Genomic DNA, 26658 nt, shown 5'->3' with positions numbered 1-26658 from the left:
CCATGCAAAGTCCACTTTCTCACACTGCCCTCTGACCCTTCCCACGTTCTCTGAGCAAACCCCAACCAGAGTAACCTAAAACCACACAGTTCTCAAACCTGCTTGTGCAGGACCTAAGAGGATCTTTCAAAATGCAGGTTTCTGGGCCCCTCCCCAGACCTGCTGAGTCGGGCTTGCTTGGGCAGGAGGCCCAGGAATTCGTCACCGAGCACGTATGCTGTTTTCTCCTCTCTCCTTCCTCCCACTGGAACATGTGGCGGCAGACCTGCATGGCGGTTCTTCGGGTTCCTTTTACATCCCACTCACTGAGGCCCAGCAGCCCAGACGCGGGAAGCTCCCACCCTCACCTGTGATCTGGGCAGCCTGGCAACCAGGTCACAGTCTGCCCCTGCAGGCAAGGAGGGACGCCACAGGGGCTGGTGACCAGAGCGCCCCAGGGCACGGCAGTGGGTGATCCCCTCCGGGCAGGGCACAGAGCAGTCTCAGCCCTGGGACTTTCAGTTTTCAGAGAAGCCATCCAGGCCAGGTGCAGTGGGCTTGGCCTGACTTGACCCCTGAGAAAGCAAGTCCCTGTGGTCAGTCTCCTGGGAGCAGCCGTGACGTTGGTCTGGGCTCTGGGTAGCAGGACAGCCTGACTCACCAGGGTGGGGTGCCCAGCCCGCCGCGCCTCTCCCACTTATTAGGGGCCTACAAGGCCAACCTTCAGCCTGGACCTCAACCCCAGCACTTCAAGGAGGTGCCGCCCTGGTGGACTTGATGAACCTGACCTCCAGCAGAGAGTCCCAGAAGAGCACAGGTTTACAGGGCACAAGGGGCCATTTTTCAGCACCAGCTCCTGTTTTAGAGATGAAACTAGTCCAAAAATGCATTGAATGTACACCTGATACTAATGTAACCAATATAAAGATTGTATACCAACTACACTTAATTTTTTTTAAGTACACTAAAACAATACATTGAAAAGTCCCATTGGCTTTATTCCTGCCCCCTCCCTCATCCTCCTCACAGTGTCCCGGTGTGAAATGTCCCAGGGCTGGCCATGTTTAAGGGATGCCCCACCTCACTGCCCAGGCCCTCTGTTGACAGGTGTAGTATCTCAAGTACCTGCCCTGACCCCTCAAAACTCAAATATGCTCCCCGAGAGGCGGGGATGCCACCAGGGAGGGACGGAGAAGCCTTACCCTGTAGACAGGATCCTAGCAACTAACAGGGACTCTCTCTGGAAGCTGACCGACTCTGAACTCCTGGGCCCCACTTGGCTTTCTTCAAACTGAAACCCCCTGGGGGGAGTTGTCTCTACGTCCCCCCTGGCAGGGGAAGTCCTGCGGTCCGTCTCGGGCCCTGGCAGTCAGGTTATCAACTCTCACCCTGGCCGGCGGCTCAGGCAGGCACCCGAGAGAACGAGGTCTGAAATCTTAGCTAACCGCAGATTTCTGGGCTCTTCTGATCCTGGGGCAAGACCCAGAAATCTATATTTTTAAATACATGGAATTTTCTTTCTGGATGGACACATGTTCAAAGCCATAGGTTGAAGCCCTAACTCCCAGTACTTCAGAACGTAACCCTGTGTCAAAACAGAATGTGTATTAGAATGTGTCTAAACCCATAACAATAGATTATGGACAAAATGATTTTTAAAAAATTGAAACAGCTTTTTTTAAAAAAAGATTTTATTTATTTATTTTTAGACAGAGGGAGAGAATCACCTACAGCTACCTCTCGCACGCCAGGCACATGCCCTAACTAGGAATCGAACCAGCAACCTTTCAGTTTGCAGGCTAGTGCTCAATCCACTGAGCCACACTGGCCAGGGATAAACAGCTTATTGAGACATAATTCACATATCATATAATTCATTCATTTAAAGTGAACAATTTAATGGCTTTTTTATGTATTCGCAGACTTGTATAACCGTCACAATCAATTTTAGAACATTTTCATTACTGTGAAAGAAACTCCAGACCCCTCAGCCATCAATCCCCCATTCCTTCTCATCCCCTTAGCCCTAGGCAGCCACTAATCTCTTTTCTATCTCTGAGGATTAGCCTATACAGGACTTTTCATTTCAATGACATCATACAATATGTGATCATTTGTGAATGGCTTCTTTCAGCAAGAATAATGCTTTCAAGCTTCATCCATGCTGTGGCATTTATTGGTACTTTTCTTATTGCCAAGTAATATCCTGTTGAATGGATATACCACATTTTATTTATCCTTTCATTGAGTGATGGACACGCAATTGCTTCTTCTTTGGCCTATTGTGAATAACGCTGCTATGAATACGTGAAGTTTTATTCAAATTATTGTTATTCAAACTAAATAACCAATGACAGATATTCCATTTTTATGGGTTAGAAACTTAATAATATTAAGATGTCAGTTTTCTACACCAATCTATAGAGTCAAGACTATCCCAATCAAAATCCTCACAGAAAATTTATGGGCATTGACAACAAGATTCTAAATGTATAAGGAAATACCAAGGACTTAGAACAGGTGAAACCATTTGGACTAGGAATAATGAAGGTGGAGGATTTACACCACCAGATTTGAAGCCTTACTATAAAATGATGAAACAGAGGGGTATTGGGGCAAGGATAAACAATAGGCTGATGGAACAGAATAGACTGCAGAAACAGATGCATACACACAGGGGTGGGCAAACATTGGTTTACTGTTGTAATACAAGTAAATAATATGATAATTTAAAAATAATACAAAAATAAACCCTGTGTTTTACGTACTCACAACTGTTAACCTACATTTGCCCATCCGTGTATACAGTCATTGGATTCACAACAAAGGCACCACTGCACTCTGACACAAGAAGGATGGTCTTTTCAATGCCAGGTGTCGAGTCATTTGCAAATCCATGTGGGGAAAATGAACTTCCACACTTACACCACATTCATTAATTTGAAGGCGGATCATACTCCTAAATAGGAATAGGTCTCTAGAGGAAGACAGAATATCTTCGTGACCTTAAAGTAGGCAGAAATTTCTTTAGAAGATTTCAACTATTAAAGTAAAGCATAAAAACAGAACCTTATTAGAGATGAGAACTTGCATTCCTCAAGAACACCAGTACAAGCATAAGGCGAGTCGCAGACCTGGAGCAGGTGTCTGCAGTACGTGTGTCTCACAACGTTCTCCTACCTGAATACATAAGGAAGTACCAATCTGCAGGAAAAGATGATTATTTTAAAAATGGGCAAAAGACCTGAACAAGCCCTTTACAAAAGAAGATATCTGGATGGCCACTAAGCACAGGACAAGGTACTTAACGACACTACAGATCAAGGAAATGAAAGTTCAACTCGCAGTGGGATAGCAGTGGGCAGCCAACAGCAAAGACGGACACCACCAGCGCTGGCTGTGGGGCGACGCTGGGCATGCACGTTTGCCCCGCACTGTGGGACCCTGGCAGTAAAGTCTGCCGCATGCCTCCTGCCCTGTGTCCTGCAGTTCCACTCTTAGGTAGATATCTATGAGAAATTAGTGCCCATGCCCACAGAAAGACATGGACATGAATATTCATAGCAAGCAACTATATTCATAATAGCTGAAAACTGGAAACAGCCCAAATGTTTTCAACAGAATGGATGGGTGAATTGTGGATAAATTCATACAGTAGAATATGCTACACAACCATAAAAGAAGAACAAACTAGTAATATACACCACAATATGAATAAAATCTCAAAGTTTTAATGTGAGTTAAAAAAAGGCTGGATACAAAAGAGCACATTTTGTATGATTCTATGTTTATGAAGTTCAAAAACAAACAGAACCAATCAGTAGTGACGAAAGTTAGCCTAGCAATCATCATGGGGTTCGGGGATATTAACTGGGAAAGGGTGCAGAGGAAGCTTCTGGGTGACGGAAAGGTTCTAAGTCTTGATTGGGTTGGTGTATACGTAAGTAAAAATGCACTGAGCTGTACACTTAAGACTAGTACACATTGCTGAATCTAAGTTATTCCTCAGTCAAAAAAGAAATAAAATAATTGCCCTGGCTGGCGTAGCTCAGTGGATTGAGCACGGGCTGCGAACCAAAGCATCGCAGGTTCGATTCCCAGTCAGGACACATGCCTAGGTTGCAGGCCACGTTCCCAGTGGGGGCCATGTGAGAGGCAACCACACATTGATGTTTCTCTCTCTCTCTTTCTCCCTCCCTTCCCCTCTCTAAAAATAAATAAATAAAATCTTAAAAAAAAGAAATAAAATAATTGAAGAAAACTGCTCATATCAAAATATTTCTAATGACTTAAACTTAAGTGTGTTTGTTTTGGGGGGTGTGGCAGATGGAATGTTTAACTTCTCTGAGCCTCCATTTCTTACCTGTAAATAGATATAAGACCTCCCTCAGGCATATTAATTTGATAATGAGTTACTATAAAAATGTATGTCCTTTAACTTCTCCCTCCATTTTCCCATCTGTAAAATGGGTATAAAAGCAATAACCATCGCATATCAGAAGCTAACCCATGTAAAGTACTAAGAACAGTGTCTGAGACAGGGAGCTTTCAACAAATACTGACAGTAGCACTGTTGATGCTCCGTCAACGCTGTGGCCGTGGATGATTTGCTGCAAGGGCCCACCCCGCTGCCACAGGCGTCTGTAGTGAGGGAAAGCCAGGAGGGTTGGGTGGGCGCCTGTGATACCTGTGGCAGCGAGGTGGGCCTCTTGACTCGCAGCTCAGAGATCTTTCCACCACCCCTCCTGAACAAAAGGGAGGGACCGAGGACTGTACTGAATCTGTGCTGCTTTTTACACATCTGTTCTCCTGTGTCTGCCAGTAGAGTTTCTATGTTCATGAAGCATAAGGGGCCTCAAGCGTGGGGAGGATAGGACACAATCTCTCTTTTTCTTCCCCTACAGGTGCTTGGACAGTAACTACTGCTCCTAAATCAACCCTTGGCATGCCATCTTCTGTTCTAAACAGTTCACTCACAGTAAGTCTTTTATTTCCATGTCATAGTTGAGAAAACAAGGTGCCTAAGTGACTTGTTCAAACCCTAGTGAGTGAGGGGAGCCAGGAACTGAGTGCCGACTGCTTCTGGCCAGAATCCACTCTCCTAACTCTGCACTTGACACCTCCTCCAGTGTGGGCTGAGTTTGCGTAAGAACCGTTCTGGGTCAGAAGACCCTCCCTGAAACACTTTGCCTCCTCTCTTCTCCGCCTCCTTTCTCGGCATGGAAGGAGCTCTAGCAGCATCAGCATTCCAGCTCTTCCCCAGACCACAGTTCTCCGGCCCCTGTGGCAATGAGCTTCCTCTGGGGCCGCCTCCCATTCCCAAGCTTGCAACGCTGCCTCTGTGGCTAGCTGTGGGGATGGTCTAGGTCTGACCCAGACTTCACACCTTTTTAGGGTGACACTCCCTTCCTCCAACACCTGCCCTACTCCCTTGGTCTCCCTTTCACCTTTCTAAGCCCTACATCCATCTTTTTTTTTTTTAGAATGATGATTTTGGAACATCTTGGGCAGCCTAGCAGTTGCCATAAGCCAGCCTGTCAGGGTTCATTTGGTTTGGGGCTTATGTATGTGAAAAGCCCTCAACTCTGTAGGCTCGAGGGTCCCTTGTGTTCGAAACTGTCAATGTGTGCAGCCCTCCTGAATCAAAAACAAAGTTGAATAACGAGGATTCTGCAGCAAATATGGGGAGCCAATACGGATTTCAATGTAAAAAGCCCCTAAAATGTTTGGTTCAGTGAGTTCTTTCAGAGATTCTTTTTTTTTTAAAGATTTTATTCATTTATTTTCAGAGAGAGGGGAAGGGAGGGAGGAAGACAGGGAGAGAAACATCAATCTCACACATCCCAACTGGGGACCCAGCCTGCAACCCAGGCATGTGCCCTGACTGGGAATTGAACCAGCAAACTTTTGGTTCACAGGCCAGCCCTCAATCCACTGAGCCATACCAGCCAGGACTCCTTTGGAGAGTCTTTCTCCTAAACCAGAACTCTAATAAAATAGAACCACATAACTACAAGGGAAGGAATAAAGTTGTCGCTCCCCCAATCCACCCACCTTACGTCACCCTCTGCCATCCCCACCCTGCCTTCTAGTTCGTTAGTTTCTCTGAAATTCATCAAAACCTCCAGAAAAGTGTCTGTTTGCTGTGAGAGGGTGCTGCCTTCAGCGGAATCCATGGGCATGGACGCCTGTGCCCATGTCTGACCTCGGACCTCCTGCAGACCCTCATCCTGTGCTCTGTGAGGCTACTGAAGCCTCCAGCTGACAGAATTTGCAATTCGATAAAGGGGTGAGTGGGTCCTAAAGCAGACCAGCCTCACTGCCTGTCACCGCAGGAAACGGTGCTCTCTCCAGACCCAAACCCGTGCCCACCCTACACGAACTTTGCACGGTGCCCTGCTGCTGTTAACGGTGGTTTACTCACAAGGAGCCTGATCACAGGGGCAGACCTTCAGGAGACATGTGCCAACCCCTGTGGTGTCACATAAACACACTGCCTGAAAGTCAGAGCACTCGTTCCTCAGAGGCCCTGGGATGGCGGAGGGCTGGGGTGACGCTTCCCTCAGGCTGAGGGGGCTGAGGTGCGAGGGGGCCGAGGTGTCTCCTGCTGGCCTTGAAGCCTGACAGCCTAGTAACAGAAGAGGCCGCAGAAATAGATCTCTCATGTTGTTGCAGATGGTAGAAAACTCATGTGCTATATTCTTCCTTTTCACCAATACACACCCAAAAAGAGTACAAACATACTGAAAGGGAAAAAATTGTATGTGTGGCCCTGGCTGGTGTGGTTCAGTGGATTGAGTGCCAGCCTGTGAACCAAGGGGCCCTCAGTTCGATTCCCAGTCTAGGGCACATGCCTGGGTTGCAGGCCAGGTCCCCAGTAGGGGGTGTGTGAAAGGCAACCACATACTGATGTTTCTCCCCTTCCCTTCTCCTCTCTAAAAATAAATAAATACAACCTTATTTTAAAGCTGTATGTGTGTATATGTTTGTGTATGTGACAATGCATTTTCTAAGTATTTGTAGAGGGGACCAAATCTCCCTCTGCTCTTTGGTGACTAATAGAGAGAAGAGGCCCCTGCAAGAGGCCCAGACCTGGAGCCCCTGTGCCGCAGGAGAAGTCCTCTGTGCACTGAGGTCGACTGCGGGCCTCCATGTCAACAGAGGACTGTGGAGTTTGCACCAACAACCAACTCCCCGAAGTGAGAAAGAATGTGCCCTCATGCTCACCTTCAGGGAGTCTTTGTTCCGCCCAGTCGAGAAACCTAATTGCCATGTTTTGCCCTGCACAGTGGATCGTGGGAAATTGCTCTGAGGCTCTGAAATACCACACGTGTGAGTCATATTACCAAAGGAAGTCTGTGATCCAGCTTCCTCGTTTTGATAGCTAAAACAAAAAGAATGATGGGTATTATCTCTCTGCTATTTAAGTTTAATACTGAGGCTGTCCCCAGGCTCCAATTTGCCCAGTGCATCAGTCAGAGAAATTAACACTAGCTGCAGTAACAAAACTCCCAGAAGTCTCAGGGGTTCAACACAAAGTAGTCCCATTCTAGTCTAATGTGGGTTGAACAGCCCTCTTGCATATCTCTCCTCTGAGATGTGACTCAGGCTCTGTCCTTACGACACCACCACCCACTAAAGCTTCTGTGGAGCCCTGTCCTGGATCTTCTGCCTCCACCAGGACATCAGTAGAGGCAAAGTGAACTGATGTTCTAAAGGGACATACACTTTAGGGCCAGATCTGGAAGTAGCATTTACTATTTCTTCTCACACTCCATTGGCCAGAACTTGTTGTATGCTCCACCTAGAAGCAAGAAGTATGGGGATGTAGTCTCCTCATGTGCTTGAAAGAAGAAATGGAATTCACGGGAATCTAGCCAGTTTCAGAGCCTTCTCTGCTGCCCTGTGAGCCACAGCTATGCCGTCCTCAACATCATCTGAATGTGAAGCTGGAAGACCTCTACCTTGGGCACTCTACCTCAGCCATAAGAGGAGCTGATGTTCCTTTTCTGCCATTCCTATGTTCTTTAGAAGTCTCTTTTATTTCTTACTAGCTCTTTGTTATTTAATTGCCTGTTCTTGTTAATAATTCCTTATATTATATTTCCCTTGTCCAAATTACTATGCAGATTCTCTCTCTTGACTGGATCCAGAGTGATATGGAATGCAAATGTCCTTTGGGGTAGAATTAACAAGAAGTCAATGACACTCTAGTATAAAATAGTTGATGTTGTTTTTTTCTGGCACCTAGAGAACAGTGGGTGCCTTGGAGCTGAGAGAGAGAACAGTAAAAGGAAGACCCAGCAAGGGATAAGGGAGGAATTCTAAGGACAAATTTTGTTTATTTTAGTGTTGTGCTGGGCTGACTGTAATGTTAAGTGTTACTCTTTATCTCAATAGAACATATCTTTGGTTCCCTGGGGTCAGCCCAACAGCACCAGAAATAGGATGAAAGAATTAGTTTGGGGTTTTTGTTTTTTGGGGATTTTTTTTTGGTGAAGTAGCAACTCTCATCCTTTGATAAGTTCAATACATTTTTCCCTTTGTTGTTTTGTTTCTTAATCACACATAAAAGTGTGCCACTGTATAAAACAGAAAGAGGAGTGTTCTGGACGTTTTATTTCTTTGACAGATCCTGGCTGCTCCCTGGGTGCACATCAGACAGGACATTATCACCCCACGGCTGCAGGGAAAACATGAATCAAAACCACGAGCGCTGTCAGACCTCGGAACGGCTCCGCCAGGGAGGCTGGTGCTGCCTTTCTCCACGGTTGTTAAAGATGGGATGGCAGCTGAGTCTAGGATGGTATAAGTGTGGTCTTGATTAAAAACCTGAGTAGGAGGACCAAGACAATAAAGGTCCCTTCCAGCTTAAAAAAAATCTTTTTTTATCAGAGTAATATATCCACACGACTTGAAAAACAAGAGGCTTTAGTGAGAAAATCAACAGTCCTCTCTCTCACCTCCCTTCTCCCAAACCCACGGGCTCCTGCTCCTCCGTTCTCTTTGTGTGCTGGGGTTCCACCTCTTTCCTACTCCTTCTTCATCGTTTCCGTAGGTCCTGGCGAGGGAGCGGAGAGAGACTCAGGTGCCCTGTTCACTGTCTTGAAAAATAAACCTTCCTCTCAACATTGACTTATTTTTTTCCTAAGGCAAAAACATAAGAAATAGAACCCAGTGTTCTGAAAATTCTCTGCTTACTAAGTCAAAATGCATATGTGTGTGTGTGTGTGTGTGTGTGTGAGAGAGAGAGAGAGAGAGAGAGAGAGAGAGAGAGAGAGAGAGAGAGAGAGAGAGAGAGAGATTTAATCCTGTAATGGAAACATCCTTCCATCTAGTCTAGTCTTTTTGACCTCCTAGCTATGTCTCTATGCTGTTGGCCATGCAGGTCCAGACCCAGGCTTTTTGTCCTCATCTATGTGTTACTCTTTGGACAAACATTACCTTGAACATCTACAGTTTAGTGAAACTTTTGATATAGGTCAATCATTACAGTAGCAGATTGTAATGTGATTATCGTAATGAAAGCAGCAATATTTCACATAGCGTATTGGCTAGGACCCCCAAGTGCCGTGCCCTGTGAAGACAGCCTAAGTGGTGAAGCAGCTAGACCCCAGGTGGCTGCAGTGTGGGTGGCCACGCCTGTCCTCTTCTCCCCAGGGCAGTTATCCCTCTCACAACCGCTCTCCCCTCAGCTGACGCCTCCTGCTTACACCCACCACCTCTGCGCTTTCCGACAGGAAAATGGAGAGCTGGGTGGTGCATAAAACAGAGACATTGGGCTAAGTTGATCTTTATCCAACCCACTGCTAGTTAATCCATCTCTATTCACTTCCTCCCAGTTGATCTTCTCCCCACGTGCTGCAGCACCGCACAAGGCCCTGCCTGCCCAGCTCTGAGAAGCCAAAGCCTGTTTTAATTAGCACCACCCTCAAGCTCCTATAATGCCATGGCCACTTGTCTCTCATCTTTGTGTATTAACAATTGTTTCAAAGACGGCTAAGCAGACAGCACTCGCAGACCGTGCCTGTATCTGGGTGGGTGTTAGCAACAGAGGTAGAGCTGGGACATTTACTGCGCCAAAAAATGTCATTAAAACTCCTCAGCACATATTACATTTTAGCAATCAGAGCCAGAATCCAAAAGCATTATAAAGGCAAGTGAAAATGCTTATAATCGTCATATTTTAAATGCCTTGTTTCCTGCCAATCTTACATCCGTTTCCAGAGAAGCAAAAGTTGCCCACTTCGCCAGCGCCTCTGTCAGCTGCCAGCTGTTACTTCCCTGCAAAAAGGGTCAGAAGGCTGCTGGTAGCTAATAGCCAGCCAGAAGCTGCGAGTAAGAACCGTCCCTTGTGGGGTTTAGATGCTGGCTGATTGTCAGCCGGGAGCTACAAGTTCCGGTTTGATAAAAGCTAGCTCTAGATTTCAAACCATCTTTTTTTTTCTTTTTCCATTTGTGCTCTGAAATTGTCATGCACTCCAAATGGAACTCTGCGAGCATGAGGGCCTTTGTTCTGCCTTGTTAGGCACCAGCAGTTAGAGTCCTCTCCAGACAGTCACTTTGCAGGGAGGACCAGTGGGGTAAGAGGAGGCGAGGGGAGGTGGGGAGGGAGGGGGGGCTGGATGAGCCCCACGATAGCTGATGGCACTGTGCAACCTTGAGTGAGGGTGGACCTGGCAGAGGGGGTTTCATGCTTGGCCCGAGAGACACGCTCAGACTCTCCGGCTGTTTCTGTGATGGCCGGGGGTGCGGTGGGATGCGCGTGTAAGTTAGAATCAGAATTTATTGACTGTAGCCCCCTGAAATGAAATGAGTCACCAGCTCGATGCGCCGGGCATGAAATCCAAATCTTAAACTGCCTTAAGGCTCCCAACTGTTCCCATAGGCCAGCAATCAAGAATTACCTTCTCTGAGCTGCAGTGTGGAACTCAGCTCTGTTGATTTCAGGGGGCCGGGGGAGAGACAGGGAGGCAGCAAGAATTCTCTACAATGCTGTGCTTTAAATTCAGATGCTTAGGGGCTGTCATGTGCAATGCATCATTGGTGAAAAATAAACATCCAGCAGAAGCTGGCTTTGAGTTAAGGCGAGTGCACAATAAATTTCAACTGGTTAAATTAATCGCTCGCTGCTTGTTGTGAATATTAATCCCAGGGAGGGAGCTGGCTTCAACCCAATCAAAAGACAGGTGAAACTGAAAACAGCAAAACATTTGGGACCTTTAGAAGGAAGGTTTGCCTGGGAGCCAAGTGTTGATGCTGAGTCCCAAAGATGAGCAGAATGTGAAAAAACAGTCCCCTCTGAGCGGGCACAGCCTCGCTGTAATAACCAGCTCCCCCTGCCCCCTCCAGGGCTCTCCAGGGTCTGTATGGAGAAGGGTCTTGCCTGAGGGTGTAGAAGATGAGAGAGCCAAGACCCCCAGTTTTCTTTTTTATTGTGGTAAAGAATATACAATATAAAATTTCTTCTTTTAATTTTTTCCAAATGTACAATTCATTGGCCTTAAGTATATTCATATTGTTGTGCAATCATCACCTCTATCAACTCCCAGAATCTTTTCGTCACCCCAAACAGAAACGCCACACCCGTGACACAGCGGCTCCCCAGTCTCCCCTCTCCCAGCCCCCAGGAACCTCTTCTACTTTCTGTCTCCAGGAATTTGACCCCATGTAAGTGGAATCATACAGTATCTGTTCTTTTTTTTATGTCTGCCATATTTCACTGAGCACAATGTTGTCAAAGTTCCTTCATGGTCTATCATGTGTCAGTACTTTATTGCTTCTTAAGGCTGAATAATAATACTCCATTGTATGGCTACACCACGTTTTGACTATTCATCTGTCAATGAACGTGAGGCTTGTTTTCACCTTTTGGCTGCTGCGAACAGTGCAGCAATAAACACGGGTGTGCAAATATCTGTTCAAGGCCCTGCTTTCCGTTCTTCTGGGTATATGTGCCCAGAAGGAGAGCACAGCTGGATCATACGTTTAACCTTTTTAAAAATCCCCGAACTGTTTTCTGATGTGTTGTCAATATCCCTAAAATTCCTGATGTAACAGAAAGAAACAAAATCATTACAGAACATAAAGGGATGCTCACTTTTGGCCTTGAGGAAACGGCACCGGTCTTGGTGGTCAGTGGCTGCTGTTGGCATGGCCTTGATGGGACACAGCTGGCGGTGAAAAGTGAGGTCCGTCCGTGGTCTGGGAGGAGGAGCTTCCCGCCAGGAAAAAGGACTGGGCGGTACTGCCTATTGCGGCTGCGAGAGTGTTGTTTCCCTGGTGGTGCTGAGGCAGGGGTCTGGGGCCCTGGGGGAGGGGAAGATGAGATGTCTGGGGAGAGGGGAAGAAGCTGTGTGCCACTGAGGCCGGGTGTCCAAAGATGAAAGATGGCCAGTGAAAGATGGCCTTTCTTTGCTATGCACCAAGGCAAAGAAAGAGGGCCGATCAGGCTACAATGCCTCATAGTTCCTTTTATTTTGTTTTATTTCTGTTTTTTAGCCTCACCCAAGGACATGTTTATTGATTTTAAAGAAGGAGGAAAGAGAGAGAGAAAGAACCAGCGATGTGAGAGAGAAACATCAGCCCATTGCCTCCTGAATGCACCCTGACCAGAGGTCAAACTTGCAACCTTCTGGTGTGTGGGAGACACTCCAACCGGCTGAGCCACCTGGCCAGGGCCTCTTAGTTCATTTTAAATTACTTCTTGGTCTGCCCTGGGCTGTAATTCCCCTCCAATATCCCTAACCCTTCAGCTAAAATCTGTTACATGTGAGGGAGTTGCGATAGTGGCCCTTCCTTCCAGCAAATAGGGAGAATGGGAGGGACAGGAAGGTGGGGAAGGGACTCTCCAATGTGCGGGGAGATGGGCGGCACTCATATTCAGTGAGATCAGGAGCTCAGAGTGGCTCAGGAGCAAGGTGGCTGCGAGGTACTTCAGAAATCCTCCAGGAAATGAGGGGAGCTGCAGCCACTTGGAGTAGACATTAAAGGAAAAGGGGACTGCAGACCACAGAGGACTCTGGCTTCCAGGTTTTCCTGAGGATGCCATGCCTCTGAGCAGGCCCTCCAGAGCCCCCTGAAGCCTCACCTCCTGTGCTGAGTGGGAGAGCTCTGCCTGGCGACGGTCCCAGCAGGCTGGAAGCCGAGCCGGCCTCCAGAGACATGCCTGGGCAATAGGCACGGCCTGTGAGTTCTGGCTGTGGGTTGCAGGGAGCTGGGCGACATGGGCAGCTTAGATTCAATCTAACCTGCCGCCACAATGAAGAACATCCCCAGACGAGGTGCGCCAAGGCAGGCCAGCCCTGAGCCACACAAAGCAGGCTCTGACCCTGGAACTCGAACTTGCTCAGACACGCCCAGCCCTCACCAAGACGGGAGCACGTGAAGTGCTGTCAGCCTCAGTAGGGCTATCGACGGTATCAGGACTTTGATCTTAGTAGTCAGCTGGGGTCACCCATCTAGAGATTCATTTATAGAAATGAAAGACTTGTTGGTAGTGACCGAACCCAGATTCTGTAGGTAGAATCAGGTGCCGTTATATTATTCTCTAGTTACACTTCTGCACACCAAACTATGAATGATTCACTATCACTTTAGTTCCCTCCCCCAGGGGCCCGGGGACAGCAGCTTGCGATGCTACGGGAATAGCCTGTGGGCCCCTCTCCTGTACGTCCTGTCTTGTCCTGGTCCTGCCTCGGCTGCTCCAAGCAGGTCGTCCAGACCCACGGCAGGGCCCTTCCCACCAGGTCTCGGTCTTTGTCGATATAACAGGAAAGGAAAACAATTGATACAAAAAAAAAATCACTGTAGCTGTGAGTCTGAATTCTAGAGGGGTTGGCTGGGGAGCAGGGGGAAGCAGAAAGAAAATGATGTGACTGTTTAAGAAAACACCTGTTTGGTGAGGAAGGCAAGGCAAGCCTCCGGCACGGTGTGGAAGAACTGGGCCGCCTGATGGGACGGCAGGAAATGGGGGTGTTCCCCAGGCATCAAGGGAGACAGACGAGTGTCTCACACCCAGAATAGCAAAAAGGGATCTGGCTAGATTCCCAAAAAATGGCTAAGGTCAGGGCGTCAGGAGAAAGGTAACTTCAGTGAGAAATTCTCCGTGACAGGCAAAGCTGAGGGCCCTCAGAATGGCACTACTGCCCTCGGGCACTGTGCTTTAGACTCTTGCTACTTAGATTGTGGTCCACGGAATGGTGGCATCAGCAGCACCCAAGAGCTTATTAAAATGCAGAATCCCAGGCCTCAGACTCTGTCATTTAAAAGACCCCCAGGCAATTTTTATTTACCCTGAAGTTTGATAAGAGATGTTTTAGAGCTTCAGTCTACAACTTTGGATGTACATTGGAATTACCTAGGAAACTGAAAAATACTGGTGGTCCACTGCCAGAGCTCTCAGGTGATTCTAACATGTAGCAAAATCTGAGGACCACTGCCTTTGAGGGCTCCGAACTGGCCTTTCCTGGCTGCGCCCCTGTGCATGGAGCAAGGTGTCCATGGGCCAGTGGTGTACTGATAAACAGCCTCTCCAGGGGGAAAAAAAGCCTTATTTGTAGATTGAGATGTTTGCTAGTTCCCAGTGTGGAAATATTCCCAGCGCACCATAGCTGAGTTCAAGCTCCCAGCAAGAGGGCCCTGAGAGTGGAGGTAGCGAGAGAGGATTCGGCTCTGAAGAGGTACACTGGCCCCACACCCCTGCGTGGGGCCAATGGCATGTGCCCAGTGAGCCTCCTGCTCTTCCAGGACCATGGGATTCCCTGATCCCAGGCAGGCCCCTTCCCAAAGGGGGTGGTACAGAGTTTAAACATGGGCTGGGTATTCATACGTGAGGTCCCTCGTGTGCAGGATGGGCTGGTGTTAGGAAGACCATGGGAGAGAGGCTGAGTGTTGGGGCCTCTCTTTGTGCTTCTGTCCCATCCCTGTAAGTGTGGGAGTGGAGCTGCAGAGTAGCCATGGCTCCACTCTGGATATGCAGCCCTTTGCTGAGCTCTGCTGTGGTACAGTGTCCCTCGGTTATCACCGAACACCCCAATCCATGAGAATCCTTTAACGCGCCGGGTGTGGCTTAGCTGTGCCTTGGGAAATAAGGGGGTGAGACAGTGCTCTCGAACTGCAAGAAGAAAGGGGAGAGAGGACAGAAGATGCCAGAAGCAAAAGGACTTAAAGAGATAAAGAATGTAAGTGGAAATAAGCAAGAGAATGTAACTCAACCAGCCACCCAGGAATCCTTGAAAATGTTGGAGAGGCTGCTGGACTTCCCACAGGATGTGGGAGACAAACTGGAGTCATTTTGTTTGCGAACGAAAGGATGTTCTCTAGAGGCTGAAGGACTTAGGACAAACGGCCCAGCGCCTGGCATTAGCCTGCATGGGCTAAAATCTCAGTGCCACCAACCCAGGAGTGTGTCAGAGGAGCCAGTGTGCACTCGGAAGGCAGAGGGTTGACCAGATCTGGGGCCAGAAAGGGTAAAGAAGGGCAAGGGGCCTGACCACTGTCACACCGGGAGGCCCAGAAGAGGGGGAGACAGTGAGAAGGTAGGCCAGATGGCAGCCTCTCTGTGAGAGGAGTCTCATGGGAAGTTGGTACCCTCAAAGGAGGACACCCAGAACCAATGAAGGGAATTGATTACTGAAAAGGGGTTGAAGACAGGCATCGCCTCCTTCCCAGGGGCTGTTAGCACCAGCATTCCACTTCTCGATCAAATGCCAGGTAATTCTTCCTTTAAAATGTTCAAATTTCTGCAGGCTTGAGCCCCACCAATGCCAAAAATTAAGGTCTCTCAAAGGGTCTTAGAGCTCCCCAGAATGTTGACATTTGCACACGCATGCACGTGTGTAGGAGAGAGAGAGGTGGTTTCACAGGTTGTCAGGGTCTCATGGCCTCGGCTTCCTTACCAGTTTCAGGTGCCAGTGGAAACAGGCTCCCCTTTCCTAGTCAGTTTCCATCTTCAGGGAAGCCCAGCCTGCAGCTTCCTGCCTTAGACGAGTTTGCCTCCGCTGGGCATGCTCTATCCAGGCCCTGGCCTCAGGAGGCCCAGAGGGAGGGATAACTGATTCTCCATTCTGGTCCAAGGCTATCAGTCCTCAAATCCTTTCTGTGGTTGAGCACTCTCAAAATGACTAATGATGGAAATGCTCACAATCTTCAGGGAAAGCCTATCTTCTACTTAAAGCTGTTGCAGAGGAGGGTGTGTTGAGATTTGATTTTAGTGGGAAAATCCCAATAAGACAAGTCAAAAAGGAGTCTTGTGTAATGTCACATACCTAGGGTGTGATTCTGGTGTTATCAGGGACCCAGAGTTCTGTCTTGTTTTTTCACCAGCCTTAAGGTGTTGCTGGTCCCCCACAGCTCAACACACCACTATATCCATGGTCTAGCCAATGAGAAAGGGAAAGGAAAAGAGGAAGTCATGCCCCTTTGCTCTAAGGGCCTAACTTCTTATATCTCATTGATCAGGCTTAGTCAACATGGCCATCCTTACCTGCAGGGAAGGCTGGATAATGTAGTTTTTATTCTGGGGAGCCCTTTGCATAACTAAGGAGTCTATTACTAGGGCAGAAAAAGGGAAAGGGTATCAGGGTTCGCTCTGCTACAGATATCAACAACCAATCCGCAATGAGCTTCACCAAGCTCAGTCCAGTTCTTGAGAGAGTCTCCCAGGGAAGGTGAGGAACAAGTCAGCTCACCCTTCCAGCAGAGCCAGGGTGAGCATTCAGAAAGGAACGTGCTTGTCCTGCATTGTCACAGTCTGCAAACACGATCAAGGTGCCCAGTGGGACAAAGACTACTTCCAAGGAGAGCAGTAAAACCCAGCATGGACCTGAGGCTTTGCCCTCATTACCAGGGAGACCCACGGGCTGTCCTCTGCATCTAGGCCCCGTCTTGAAGAGAAAGGGAGAAATGCCAAAAGACAGACTCATTACCAAGGAGGGACTGGGCTGAAAGAGACAATAAACTCTGACTGGTGAGCCTAAGGCCTTTTCCTCACTCTTTAGAGGAATGGAAGCTCGGAAGCAAAGGCTGAATAGTCATGGAAAAAAGGGTTGCAGATTTTCTGGGGTTTTTGTTGTGTTGTTTGTTTGTTTTGCGTAGTATCAAAGTACAATCTCCCTCTCGCTCTCTCTCTCTCTCTCTCTCTCTCTCTCTCACACACACACACACACACACACACACACAGAGTAAAATTTTCTGGCCTTATTGTTTTTACAATGAAGTTCTAAGAACATCTTTCTTTCTTTTTTAAAAAAATATATTTTACTGATTATGCTATTACAGTTGCCCCATTATACATATGCATATTTGTATTATCTACTATTTTGTTGACATTTTTTTCCTTACTGTATTGGCTGATAACTAATTGAGTTATGCATTTACTTAATATGTAATCTTTAGTATTATATCAGTAGCTAATATGTATTGAGCACAATGCCAGCCACCGCACACAGGTTGTTTCATCCAATCTTCCCAACGATCCTGTAGGGTTTCTGTGCATAGCACTGCGGTTGACACCTAGCTGAGGAGGCCAGTGGGGCTAAAATCAATGTTGGTCCTCAGTCACCACGCTCTGTGCTGGGGGACACACTTCATCGCCTTGGAGGAAAGAAGACATGTTCTGCACACAAAGGCTGTGGCCAGAACCAGCGCATTTGGAGCCTTGATCACCTGTGACAGAGATATCTTACTCTTCTCATTTCCCAGATGAAGAAACTGAGGTACCAGGAAGTTAAGATACTTCCTTAAGGTCACAGAGCTGGCGGGAGGTGGGGTTGGGACACAGACCAGAAGCCTGACTGGCAGCCTAGTCTCTTCACCTGGATGCTGTCAGCACGTCTTTTCCTCTCCCACAAATGCTCTGCCTCAGGGCGCGAGCCCTGGAAGACAGGCCCTCGTGTCCACATGACTCGCCTCAGGGTCTGTACAGCACACGCTGTCAGCAGGTGTACCCAGTGCATTCCTGACACCAAAGGGCTGATCGCTCAGATCAGTTGGACAGAGCTCTCCAGCTACTGCACCCGCCGCCTTAGACTGGAATTTCGCAATGCCAAGAAGAGAAGAGGTGTTGAGAATTGTCAGGGAAATGACACCAGGAGGAAATCAGCCTCCCAGTGGCTCTTTTCTAGGGTGTGCACAGTTCTGATGACAAACAAGGCTTGGAGACTGGGAGTTAGTCGCCAAGTTTGCTCGAAGGGAAGGGTTCACATATCTCCCTTACTTCAGTGCCTCACATCTTTGTGTGGCCATGAAAGGCCAGTCTGTCCAAAAAATATATCTTCCCTCTAACTTTGTGCCTAAAGTTTCCATCATTTAATGCATTTCCTCGGGTTCTGTCTGCCCTACCTGCCACCACCCCCCTCCCACTCCTCCCTGCGTGGTCCCTGATGCCTGAAATTCCTTTAATGTGGAACAAAGGCTTTCATTTCATAGAAGGTGATGAGGCTTAAAATGCAAGCACCCCTCAGAGAGGGAGCACGATGATTTAAATTCACACCATGTAACTTCGGTGTAAATGAGTGATCAGGCTTCTTCCTGAGAGTGCCTTTTGATGAGGGAAAGGCAGAGGAGAGAATAAGGACACTGGAAAAAGTAATGTTGAAGGAAGGGCAGCCTGGAGAGGGAAAAGGGCGCAGAAATGAGATGACTCTGTGTGGCCTCAGTATATGCCCACTGCCCTCCTTCCCACCCCTCAAGCAGGTGCTAGGCAGCACGGTGCAGGGGACAGGCATGGCCATCGTAGGGAGTCGTGTGTGGTTTGAAACCCAGCTGCGTAGCCCTAGCAAGTCCCTAACAAACTTCCCTGCACCTTAATTTCCTCACCTGTAAAATGAGGTTAATAAAACCTACTGTGCAGGGCTGCTTTGGAAATTTTTATTGTACTTTAACTGTGGTGAAATACACATAACATAAAATTTAGCATTTTAACCATTTTAAGTGTATAGTTCAGTGGCATTAAGTATATTCACATTTGTGCAACTGTTCCCAGCATCCATCTCCAGAATTCTTTCCTCTCGCAAAAGAGAAACTCTACCCCCATGAAACAACAACCCCCCGTTGCTCCCTCTCCCAGCCCCTGGCAGCTGCCATTCGAACGTCTGTCTCTATAAACGCGATTCCTCCAGGCAGCTCACATAAGTGGGATTGTTCAGAAGTTGTCCTCTTATGACCAGCTTGTCTTTTTGTGACTTACCATAATGTCCTCCGGCACATCCCTGTGGTAGCACAGGTCAGAATTTTCTTCCTTTTCAAGGCTGAGTAATATTCCTCCAAGTGAATGTACCACTCTTGTTTAGCCATTTATTCATCCGACGTTGGTTGCTTCTCCCATATGCCTACTACGAATAATGCTGCTTGAGCCTGCTGTACAAACAGCTAGTCCAGACCCTGCCTTCAATTATTTTGGGTAGATACCCAGAAGTGAGATTGCTGGGTAATATGGTCACTCTATTTTTAATTTTTTGAGGATTCATCATACTATTTTCTGTAGTAACTGCACCATTTTATGTTCCCACCAACGTGCACAGGGTTTGGATTTCTCCATATCCTCGCCAACACTTGTTATTTTCTATTTTGTTATAGTAACCAACCTAAATTTTAAATGTAACCTAAATAAAGCTACCCATGTACATGTCCATAGTCAAACAATTGAATACGTTTAGTCAGAGAAGACTTGGAGAATAATGTATGTAGGATTATTTGTTGTCCTGTCTGGTGTGGCTCAGTTGGTTGGGCATTGTCCCACAAAGTCAAAGGTTGCTGGTTCGATTCCTGGTCAAGGCGCATGTCTGGGTTTCAGGTTCAGTCCTTGGTCAGGGCACGTACAAGAGGTATCTGACTCATGTTTCTCTCTCACATCAGTGTTTGTCTCCCTCTCCCCCTCCCTTCCCCTCTGTCTAAAAATGAATAAATAATATCTTTTTAAAAAACATTATTGATCATAGGTTTCCTTGAAGGGACCCAGGGATGCCCCACCCCCACCCTTCCAGTGCCACACTGCCCCACAAAGGCCCTCGCCGTCTCCTCCACCTCCTCAGCTGGGCATGTGCTATCTTCTCATCGTCCCTCTCCAAGTGGTCCTCTCTCATCTGACGCCCCTACTGTGTTCAGCCCCCATAAGAAGCAGAATCTGGGTCTCTCTCTGCATTTTTTTTCTCTTGAAAAACACCTGTCTAGAATTCTGGTGAATACATTTCTCCACTTGATTATAAAGATAATAAAAATCACTCGGCACATAGTAGATACTCAATAAATGGTAGATAATCTTATAGTACCCATGTCCTAAAATGAGTAAATAAATACACACAAAGCCCTTAGAACCCTGCAGGCACTTAGTAAGCACTATCTGCAGTTTGGCCCCTACCCCTGCAGGTGGCAGAAGTGGGGGCCCAGTGTGCGAGGACATCGTCATCTGTCAGCAAGAGAAGCTGCCAACAACTCTGGGTCCAGTCGACTGTGAGGGGAGTCACCACAGAACAGATCATCTTTGGCTTTTCCCAGAACTTTAGAGTGCTCCCCTTTAAGCATGCAAATGTTAGGTGAATAGACACCCCTGGCCCTAGGAAAACGACATGGCAGGACCTTCGGTGGCTGGATGGAAGCTGCTATTCCCAGGGTCCCCTTGATAGGGCATGGGGATCCCTAGACCTGTGCTGGCACCGAGGAGCCTCTTGGAAGGGGACAGATTGAGGGGCCTTTCCTTGTGAGAGTCTGTGTCGCCAGGGCCTCTCTGCAAGACTCATTACGTCCTGGCTGCTGTGCTGATGGAACAGGAAACAATTCCAAGAGGGAGCTCGCTGAGAAGGAAGAAGCCCCGGACTGGTGGTGGCAGGGTCCGGCCCCAGGCACAGGTCGGGAAGGAGAGTGGTGATGGACTCTGCTTCTGCCTGGGTCCGGCAGCCCCTCTGCACTGGAAGCAGACGTCCAGGGCTGTGGAGAGCCCACCAGGGGGCTCGCCGCTGGCCCAGTGGCACGTTAGTTTGGAGCTGCCTGCATCGCTGCAGTTGTGGCTTCTGAAAGGGACATGAGAACATGTTGGGAGTGTTTCGGGTCGCATGCCTGGCACCTAGCGCTGTCTGGAGTGGCCAGGAAGGGCCGGTCGCAGGAAGTCTGAGACTTCCTCCTCTTCCCACCTCTGTCCCAGCAGTGACTCCACGACAAGAAGTCATGGGGCGTCGGCCAGAGCTTTTTGGAGGGCTGGCAGCCCTTTGAACAAGGCCATTCAGGGCTGTGCGGGGCAAGAATGTGCTCTTCCCTAGGATGTGTCGTGGTTTCACTCTGCCCTTCCAGCTCTTGGAATCACAGCATTTAAAATGCAGAAAATCAAGCGCTGCCCAAGGCTCTTCCTCCCCGCCCCCCCTCCCCCCCGCCTTTCTAGTCATAGAGTACTGCTGTAGAATGGAAAGTTTCTGAGTGTTAAATCCAAATGGTTTTGTTTTGTTTTGTTTTCAGAGGTGGGGAGAACTGACCTTTACTAGAATACTGAGCAAACTGTAGAAGCCAGCAAATGAATCCTCTGCCCGCCCCCAGACTTCTAACTGCAGAGAGAAGGCTGACCTACATCTTGACTCCTCAACCTATTCTTCATTACTGCAGCCATCACCGCATAAACACAGCACCGCCCTTGGTTGCCTACGCCTCTTTTTTTCTCCCTCTTGAACATTCTCAAGAGTTAGGAGAAGAAAGCAAGTTACCTGTGTTCCACCCAAGCGTGTAGGGAAGACAGATGGCAACAGGGCAGTGGGGGGAAGGGAAGTAACCTTCACCTCTACAGTGAGACAGTTTTGGAATCCTTCACCCCAGACTGGCTGTGTGACCTTAGAGAAGTTACTCAATGTCTCTGAGCCTGCAATTCCTCAAAGATAAAAGTGGGAATATGACAGTAAATACAGCTCCCAGGGCTATTTGGAGGATTTGATGCTTTAACAGGTGATAGGTCCTCCTGTGATGGCAGCTACAAAGGGTGTATGTGTGAGCCTGAGTATGAGCTCCCAGCAGGGACTCCCGAAGGCCCCAAGGGCTCATTCCCCAGACTTCCCGGCACTTCTTTTGAAATCATATTTCACTGTAGCTGCCTGGAGCGTGTTCCAACAGAAGTTTCTCATGTTCAGAACACCCCCTCTAAACAGCTTACATCCTCAGGCTGCTTTCCAGTAGGGCACCCGCAAAGGCTTCGAGGTAGGAACCATTAGCTCTTTCCCCAAGTGCTGCCTTCCTGTTGGCATACACTGAGACAGGAGGCAGGCCCAGCGAACAGCAATTAAAATCAACACTTCAGCACTTGGTATCGTTCCTACAGGACCCTAAGGCCCCACACATCTGGGGAAATGGTGGGAGAAATGGAAAAATCCCTCTTGTTCTCCCTGATGGGTTACAGTCCAAAGGTGGGACTTGACAGAAGCATCTTCCAGGATTTTCCAAATCTGTCTAAGGGCATCAAGAGAAATGAAAAATATTTTCACCCCACCCTTTCCCTTGCTCTCCCTCTTGCTTCTGCTCCCTGCCATTCTTCCCATCCTGTTCCATCTCCTAACACCAGCAGCTCTCTCTAAGTATTCTGGTACCAAGCACTCCACAGAGAACACTATTTTACCCTAGCTTATAAAAAGATTATTATAATATTTTGAGGCAGAAAGTTCAAGGCCAAGGTAATGTTTTTACTATTAAAAAAAAAAACCTTTATTCTTTTTAATGAATGAAGTGCTACATGTTCGTTGTGAGGGAACATGTGTGTAGAGCATCAAAGCCCTCCATTCTCATTCGGTCCCTCCAATCCCATTCCCTGTGGGTGATGGCCACTTAACATGCATTCTTCCAGAAATTTCTGTCACCTTTGGCCATTTGTCAGATACATAGGATTGCCTACTATGTTCTGGGAAGTGTGCTAGGCAGGTGCTGGGACCAATAGTGAACAAACAAATCTGTCTACGTATATATGTTAATGTGTGTTTGCTGTTATATAGGGTCTGTCTGGAAAAAGTCCAGCCATTGTTAATATAACGAGAACAGTTTGCGTGACATTGATGTAACCTCTCAGCCAAGGACAATGGACTGGAATGTGCATGTGTGAACAATGACGACTTCACTGTACTAGTCAGTGGGGGTGGTAGACGCTGTTGAGTAAGTATGTGTCCTGTGTGGCCATCACATTCAAAATGACTGAGGGAGGAGAACAACAGATCTGTATCAAATTTTGCATTAAGTTTGAACATTCATCTGCAGAAACTGGATGATTCAGAAGGCTGCAGCTACAGGCAACTGGTGATTGGCAGCTTCATCATGACAGCACACCTGCTCATGCGTCACGTCTCGTGCAGAGTTTTTTGAAGAAACTACAAATCACCCAATGACTCAGCTCCCCTACAGCCCAGATTTGGCGTCCTGTGAATTCTGGCTTTTCCCAAAACTAAAATTACCTTTGAAAGGGAAGGGATTTCAGATCATGGATGAGATTCGGGAAAATACAATGGGGCAGCTAATGATGAGTGGGAGAGCTGTGTGAGGTCCCAAGATGCTCACTTTGAAAGGGGCTGAGGCATCATTGTTATATGCACAATGTTTCTCATATCTTGTATCTTGTTCAATAAATGTCTCTATTTTCCATAGTGCATGGCTGGATACTTTCTGGACAGACCTTACCTATACTGGCAAAAATGAGATCATGTTTTTCATTAAATAATATTCATTTTCCCATGATAGTTTGTAGAAAGAAATAGATACATAAATAAATGTTTATTATTTTTAACAGCTGTGTGATATTCCATTGTAAGGATATATCAAAACACAGATGACCTGAATATGCTATTTTAAAAATAAACAGCATTCTCTCTGCTTGTAGAACACAGAGCAACCCACTTCACAGGGCTCGCTGGGGCAGAGCCCTGTGGCCTGGCTGGGGCTGCCCTGGGGTCTGTCCCCTGCACAAGGGTGGGGAGACAGCCAGCACTGGGAGGGCAGTGTGCCTGCCCAGGACCCAATGTGGTGCCCAGCTGGCCAGTGGCTCAGCTGAGCTCACACAGATCCCTCTGACTCCAGAGCTCCAGCCACCGCAGCCTCCATCACACTCCACTGCCCCTCGTCCTGTGTCCAGCATCCCCTTCAGCAAAGAACTCTGTAGGCTACTGATTAAACAAGGAAAGGGAGGGGAAATAAGCCTGAGGTCATGAAAAGTGCACAAGCATGTATGTGTGTGTTTTTTGTTTCTTATTTTGTTGTTTTAAATTGATTGATTTGAGAGAGAGAGAGAAACATTGATTTGTTGTTCCACTCATTTATGCATTCATTGATTGATTCTTGTACGTGCTCTGACCGGGGATCAAACTCACAACCTTGGCATATCAGGACTATGCTCTAATCAACTGAGCTGCCCAGCCAAGACTGTGTTTTCTTAAAAATAGTCATCTTTTCATGTCTGTCAGTGGGGCTGAGTATGTGTGTGTTTGCATGCGTGAGTGAGTGTATGTGCCTGCTCACAGGAGGATACATTAAGGGCAGCAAATGGTGATGTTTTAAGAGCAGCTAGAAATGTGAAGAAGCTCTTGCTTTATACTCCTCCCCACTCTATGTTCCCAATCTCCTCGGAACTGCTAATGAATAACCGATTTTAACACCCAAGTATTGTGCCCTCCCCTGGCACCTCCCAGGCTGGGGTGCTGCCATCACACTGAAGTCCAGGGCCCCGGACGTTCCCCAGCAAATACTCAGCTGGGTGATGAAAACAAAAATACAGCCTAATTGGTCAGTGGCGTTTTCTCGTGAATGAAGGAGGTTTCTGTTTTAAGAAATAAAGTGACTTCTCAGCTGTTGATTCACTGCCCACAGGGATATTTTAGAGCTGAGGCTTCCTAGCCTCAGTAGAAATTTGCATACAACTTCCACTTCCTGCTTCGGAGCCTGTTCTACTGCTTACCTGGGCCCGGAGAGGGGGGAGGGCGGCGGAGCGGCCCAAGGTAGAGTGACAGGGGAAGGAGAGCGCACGACCACCCGTGGCCAAGGTCTGCCCGTTGTGGTGTGAAGGTAAGCTGTTCAGACTTGTTGCCTCCCTAGCCTTACTTCTGAACCACTGACCCACTTTCAGAACAGGCTGTTTTTCTCTTTTACTGAAATCCTCTGTCTTCCGTTCCCCCACCTCCCTCTCCCCACTTCTAACTTGCTCTTGTAGAGACCAGCTTGGGCTGAGAAAATGACAGTTAAGTTTCTGCCTCGAGAAAGAGAAAGTGTTGATGGTTTAGTATTTCAGACACGCTAGTGGAGATTAACTCTTTGGGGAGCAGAGGCGCCCACAGGGGAGCGGGGCGGTTCGGCGCTGCCTGGGAACCATTTGTTTGAGGACTTGGTGTCCCCTCAAGTTTGGATGAAGAATTCAAGCCCCGCTTCCCCAAGGAAGGAGCCTCCCCAAGGAAGGAGCCGGGGCTGGCGGAGATTGAGTAATTGGCTTCCAGCCCCAGAATCCGTCAGTAGCAGAGGTGGAAAGGCGAACTCCCAAGTTTTCTTGATCCCTGTTTCATGCAGGGAAAAAATTAACACTCCATTCTTGCGCCAGAAATCCAGCTCAGTGCCGTGCTGGCTCTGGGCTGCCACCTCAGCCCCCTCCAGCAGCCCTTCCCTCCCACAGCCCCAGACACTTGCTGGCACTGGACGGAGCCCTTAGGGAAAAGGAGGGGAAAATGCTACTTATCTTAAAAGGTCATCATGCTTCATGTATCTTTTAAGTTCAAGATGACCTCTTAGAATAGGGGGATATTTTTTAACGAGGAGGAGAAAGGAGACCAAGTATTTTTAAAAAGAGGACAAGACACTTGGTTTCAAGTTCCCACTCCACTTCTTGCTGGCTCTGAGACTTTGGCAATTCACTTTGGTTTCCTTAGGCCTGGATTTCTTCATTAATAAAATGTGTGGGGGTGAGGGGGTGGTGGTGAACCAACACGATGCTGTCTGAATTCCTTTCTAACGAAATAAGGCTAGGGTAATGGGAGTCCCAGAGGGGAGCCGTAATGGGTGGTCTTAGAAGACTCGTTTTGTTTACTGACTTTTCAAATATATTAATTTTACCTCCTGCTGCTAGATGGTTAGTCCCTGGAGGAAAAGGCCATTATTTCTTAATTCTTTTCTACCCACTGGCCCCCCCAGTATCCTGTCAAACACCCCATGGGTGCCCAGGACCCTTTCCACATAGGCCGTCCCGATTTCTGTTTCACTCATCTGCTCTCAAGGCTGAAGGTAAACTAAGAGTCCAAGCACGAGGCTGGGGAACGCAGGGCAGCCACATGGCTCTGCAGGAGGGCTGCCTGGAATTCAGGCAGGATTCCTGGCTCCAGCCGAACAGGAGAAAACGGGGCTTTCTTGAGTTAGCTCATATCCCGTTTGGGTTACGCAGGAAGAACTCTCCAGTGCACTTGCCCAGAGTCCAGGCAGGCCAGAGAACTGGCAGGCGGGCAAGTCTGGCTCCCGAAGACTGCATTACCGACTTTGCTGGAGCTGGAAACCACTCCCAGGCCAGACCAGTCACTGTGTGGGGGGCCTTCCGTGGGAGTGAAAGGAGGCTGGGTGGCACATCCCAATACCACGTAAGGGCGGTGACTAAGAGTGGACATATTATCAGATGGCAGACACACAGAATCCTAAACCTCTTCCAAACCACTGTTTTTTTTTTTTGTTTTTGTCATTATTGCTCCTTTTGGGCAA

At 47.9% G+C, this 26658-nt stretch overlaps 1 protein-coding gene across 1 annotated transcript in view; it reads left to right on the top strand.

Annotated features, from left to right (window-relative positions):
- The first annotated feature begins 24703 nt into the window (after positions 1–24703).
- The window catches only part of TRAF3IP2 (TRAF3 interacting protein 2), a 37065-nt gene continuing 35110 nt past the window's right edge, over positions 24704–26658 (top strand). Inside the window, exon 1 of the mRNA XM_028510822.2 lies at positions 24704–24990. The gene's annotated coding sequence lies outside the window, so the exon portion shown is untranslated. The remainder of the gene's footprint in view (positions 24991–26658) is intronic.

Source organism: Phyllostomus discolor, chromosome 4 (genome assembly GCF_004126475.2).
Source record: "Phyllostomus discolor isolate MPI-MPIP mPhyDis1 chromosome 4, mPhyDis1.pri.v3, whole genome shotgun sequence".
Classification (NCBI taxonomy): Eukaryota; Metazoa; Chordata; class Mammalia; order Chiroptera; family Phyllostomidae; genus Phyllostomus; species Phyllostomus discolor.
The sequence above is the reverse complement of the archived record's forward strand: the minus strand, read 5'-3'. Positions and strand labels throughout refer to the sequence as shown.